Here is a 5,544-nt window from a genome sequence, read left to right on the forward strand (position 1 = left end):
GTCTGGGCACTTTCCCCCACTCTTCACCACCAGGCTCCCGCTTGTCCTTTGTGAAGCAGAGGTGCCCTATTCTGCAGGCCACTGTAGTAGGACCTGTTCTCCAAGTTTCCAGATAAAAGATGTGTTTTTTGTTTTGTTTTCTTTATTCTGGAAACTAACTGTCGCATAGACTGGTTACCCTTTACCTCACCTTACCCTTACTGGAATATGTTGATTTCCTTTTGGGCTTATCAGGTAATAGGAATAAACAGTTAGGAGTTAGCAACCAATACACAAAGGGATGGGAAGAGCACACACACACACACACACACACACACACACACACACACACACACACACACGCACGCAGGGAAAAAAGAAAGTGCTCTGGTCCCACAGTATGTCCGAACAATGAGGTTAGTCTTTACACGCTCAGTTGGGTAGCCCAGCCAGTTCTCCACAGAATCATGTTACATAATGTTTGGTGGGAGACACTTGGGTCGAAAAGGAAAGAAGGCGAAACTGCGTCCTTTTCTTAGGCTTTAAGAGAGCAAGTTTGACTTTTGTCCCCTTTTGTCCCGTGTGATCCAAGACCAGAGCTGTTCTCACCTCTGGAATGCCTTCAGTCCACAGCTCTATCAACGCAACCAAAGTCCTTCAGCCTTTGGTCAGGGACCAACCTGCCCAACTTAACAGGCTAAACACAAAGCCTTGGGAGTGAGCATATTTGCTTTTCACTTACCAAATCTACACAGCTGTAAAATTAAGCAAATGGCGCTGCCAAAGACCTGAGCGTGTATCGGATAAATGAAGAGACGATGGCAGACACACTACAAGCTGTCACTGTACTGTACATCTCCTCCATTCTGTACAGCCTACAGGCAGGTTCAGTCACTTGTACATTCTTGGAATTCTGACTCTGACAATGTTTGAAAGGGGGGGATATGTGTGACAGGAAGCCTGGTGGAGTGGAGAGATGATTGAGTGAGATGTGTGTGTGTGTGTGTGTGTGTGTGTGTGTATGTGTGTGTGTACATAGAGGCAAACTTTCGAGAGAGAAACTGTGTCAATGCAGGTGTCTGTGTGTGGATGCTTGTGTTTGTGTTTCTGTATGTATCTCGATGTGTGTATAAGTGTGTGTGCGCTTTCTTAAGTGTGTGTGTGTGTGTGTGTGTGTGTGTGTGTGTCTGTGTGTGTGTAAGACAAAGAAAGCATATGAGGAGGGGAGTTCACTAGGGACAAGTCCGAGCCTGCTCTCATTTACTTGTCTGAGGAACGAGTGTAAAGGGAAGAGAGAGAGAGAAAGAGAGAGAGAGGGAGAGAAAGAGAGAGAGAGCACATAACTAATAGAGGCAGGCAGACTACGCAAAGCTGCAAAGCCAGACTCATTTCCTTAACCTGAGCTTCCAGCAGCACACAGGGTTGAGTGACCTTCCAAGGGAACTTTGAAGGCAGATTTTCCAGACAGGACACAAAAAGAGCAGTGATGCAGGAAGGCTGAAGGAGAGGCAGAAACACAAAACCAGAGAGAGGGACAAGCAGGCTACGTTCCACATTTAGTCCTGTTCATTAAGTAAATATTTAAATCCAAGATCAAAAGCGTGACAATAACTTTCATATTGTTTCCCTAATCAACTTGCTTCCCAGTGTCCAAAGAGTATACCTCTTTATCACATTTGACTCCCACATTTGATTGTGTTAATTAAGTAAATTTGCATCCAAGTTTGAGAGTGGAACAATAACTTTCATCCATATTGTTTCCCTAATCAATCCCCAGCTTCCGAAATGTAATGTACCACTTTATCTAACCCCACATTTGAACAATGAAGCCCTTCCAAGCCAAACTGAATGGAATGCCATCATCAGTCATCTATTTTCCACTGTAGTGGACAATGACGATCCAGCCCAGCATGCAAAACACAGCTCTAGTAATCCAATGAGGGCACTCCATTCATGTGTTGTGGACAAGGCTATTGACAAGGGTTACATAATATGTTGGGTGACAGAGGCATTATGTTTGCCCCGCTGATGCACTGGGGCATTGATGAAAGCGGATCTGTAGTATCTGGCAATGCATCGGAGAGTCTATGAAGGTAAGGGGCTGGAAAAAGTTGCATGTTTGCCAGAGATAAAACTCAAAAGCAAAACAAAAGGAAAGAAAAAAACATATGCTATTCACTGACATTGATTCAGATCCACCCCAAAGTGAATCATATCTCCAGTGAGGATTTCACCGCAACAAAAACTTAAGCAAAAGATGCATCCTTCCCCATTCCTCCTAGTCTCCTCAAAGCCAGCTGTGAGTGAAAAATAAGCCGGGAGCACATCTCCCAATCCCGATCCCGAGGGTGCCGTTTCAGATTCCGTTTATTTATTTATTTATTTATTTATTTGGTAGGCAGCCACTTGTCTATTTAAAGAAACAATAAGAGCAAGTGTGTTTGACTCACACCCCACTCGTACTGAGGAGCCCCGGCCCTGAGAATAGAGTGTGCAGTTATTGAAGGGTGCTCCACATAAATGTGCCTTTGAACACCAACATTCCCTATGCAAACACACTGTGTGCTGCAATGCGGAGAAATCAGGATAAAGTCTATGCCGTGTGCTTGGTCAATATGCTGTATCCCTAAGCGTTATTTTCCCCCACCACCACTCCCAAACAGTGCATACTAACTGCTCCAGTGCATGCAGGTCATTGCCTATTGCTATATCGAGATTAACAACATTAAAATGTTAAGCAGAGCAAGTAATACAGTGAAAAACATCATGTGCTGGTCGTTTCTCATTCAATGCATTGTACTATGTGACATTAACACGCTGTAATCACGGCGCTGAACAATAGCCCTGGTCGCCTATTTCTGGATTTTTACCCCCCCCCCCCTCCGTGTGTGTGTGGTATTTCAGAGAGAGACAAAAGGCTGCGGTGGTGGCAGACCTGCCACTCCCCTCTCCGCCACCCTCTGGCTGTGACCTCTGCTGAGGCAGCCCCATAGCTGGCCGCCCCGTGGGGCTCACTCCCATTGTCTCCACAGTCCAGTAAAAGTGATGTGGAGAGTGGACCGGGGGAGGGGGGGGAAGGGGGGTGGTTAACTCACTCGTAGGCTGATCGTACGGATGGAACAGGGGACTGGACTGGGTGGGTCGTGGTTTACAACAAAATCAGAGGGAGGAAGAGTTAAAAAAAAGGAAGCAGCCGGGGGCCATTTTAGGTATACTGGGTTAGCAAAAAAAAACAAAAAATCAGGATGTGCTTCAGGGGCTTGGAGTGTGAAAAGCACCTAAAAATCCCCACAAGTTGCACTTTGAAGTCGAGATATCAAAGAACTGTGTGAATCGACAGACACACAAAAAGAATCACAGAGTCTCAAGGCTCAAGTCTTTTGAGAGAAATTATTCTTGTCTTGTCATGGTTTTCTTTTCCCCTTAGATGGGGGGGGGGGGGGGGGGGGGGGTGGGGGTTGAGAGAGAAAAAAAAACTTCATTATGAAAAACTTTCTAGTTGTTAAGTTGTGTGCAGGCTAATAAGAGGCTAAGCTAGTGCTTCTGGCACTGTTACAAAAGCAAGAGGTTAGCACCAGTCTTTAATTACTGTACCTCGGCACAGACAATCTTCTTCACAGAGGATAAAGTGAGGTAAAGACAAAAGGGAACCTGAGATGAGAGAGAGAGATAGAGAAGGAACGAGAGGAAGAGAGGGAGCAAGGGAGGAGCAGTGTGTGTTTGAGTGCATGTGTGTGTGAGGGAGGAGCAGTGTGTGTTTGAGTGCATGTGTGTGCCTGTGTGTGTGTAACCATATCTAAAGAGAGAGGGTGAAATCTGTTTAATCCTAATCCAGCACGAGACCATCCCGGCCCTGTCAGATCAAGTGCTGAGCCCCATGGGACGCCAACAGAGAGAGAGAGAGAGAGAGAGGGACAGACAGAAAGAGGGAGAGAGAGAGATAGAGGGAGGGAGGGGAGAAGAGAGAGAGAGAGAGAGGGACAGCCAGAAAGAGGTAGAGAGAGAGAGGGATAGAGGGAGGGAGGGGAGAAGAGAGAGAGAGAGAGAGAGAGACAGGGAGGGGAGAAGAGAGAGAGAGACAGGGAGGGGAGGAGGGCGTGAGTGAGAAGACGAGGGACAGCCGCGGCTCCGTGGATATCAGGGCTTATTAGAGGCCCGATTAGCCCCCCCCCCCCTGGGGAGAATCCCCTGCTCACGGGCCCTGGCCCAGGGACCTTAGGCAAGGCCAGCGGGACCATCTGCCAGAGGAAGATAGCAGGGCCCGATTCTCACAGCATCGCGGGTAGAAAGTGTTTTCCTCTCTCTCACTCTCTCTCTCTATCTCACACGCTCTCTCTCGGACTTCTTTTGCCTTTTCTCAAGTCTCTGAGCTCACTCTGGCCAGCACCCAAGCATCCGAGATGGAGTCTGGGGCTGCTTAAACGGCACACCAATGGAGCAGGAATTTGGCGAGGAGGAGGAGGAGGAGGAGGAGGAGGAAGAGGAGAGCAGGGTCAGCGGAGATAACGTGAGGGGCTGGGTGTTGGAGCGGCGAAGGCCCTCTGGGGTAATGAGCTTTGCGGCCCGCGGCGGGGATCGGCGTGGTGGTGTTGAGAGACCCTCTCACCACATTTCTTTCATGGCTCTCTCTTACGCTCCACTCGAGGACAGTTGACACTCATGTCCACTCACTCACTCTGAGTTGAGCAAGATACCAGACCCAGAGACACTATTGCCCTTTTATGATTTTATTTGTTATTACTGTTTGCTTTTGTTTATGTAAAGCACATTGAATGAGCTCTGTGTATGAAATGCGCTATATAAATAAACTTGACTTGACTTGACTTGACACTACCAAACCATGCTCCAAACCCCAACCCACCCCTCCATGACAAACCATAAAAACGTTAGTCAGAAGTAGCACAGCTGATGAGGCGTACTGCCGCTTCCTCATCTTCGATTAATCATCATGATCGTATCATGTCCCTCAGCGCTGTGGGATGTTTTAGTTTGGGCAAGCAACGGAATGCTCGTCCAACTTCTCCACGACTGTGCTTAAGTAAACAATTCTCTCCTTAAAAGAAAACAGGCCATTTGACTTCATACCATTCCACTTCATCAGCTGCTAATTGTGTGAAGATCCCAAGATGTCTCGGCCAACTCATTGTTGTTGTGAGGCTTGCGGTGCATTATCTTAAACTGAGCGGAGGAACTGAATGACATGCTAGCACTTGAGCAGGATGCCTTCGGATCAGCCAGCAGCTATTTCCAGACAATCATGATGATGAGAAGGGCTCTGATTTGGCCAAAAAACGCACAGCATGTGTCGTGATGTCAGTTTAAGTTGACGCCATAAGCTGCCACCTGCCTGTCATGCCACACAAAAAGCCAGCAGGGGGTCTTGTGTGGGCTATACGTTAGAGAGCACATATCATGACAGTCCACCCACAGACAGTCTGACAGACAGAATAAGATGTGACGTAGAAAGTCTGTTTGGACCCCAATGTGCCCCACTCCACTCCTCCACCCCCAACAAGTGCCACCTCACAATGGGCCCATGGCTCGAAAGGTCAGGGGTCACCCAGT

The sequence above is a fragment of the Alosa sapidissima genome, chromosome 20, assembly GCF_018492685.1.
Source record: "Alosa sapidissima isolate fAloSap1 chromosome 20, fAloSap1.pri, whole genome shotgun sequence".
Classification (NCBI taxonomy): domain Eukaryota; kingdom Metazoa; phylum Chordata; class Actinopteri; order Clupeiformes; family Clupeidae; genus Alosa; species Alosa sapidissima.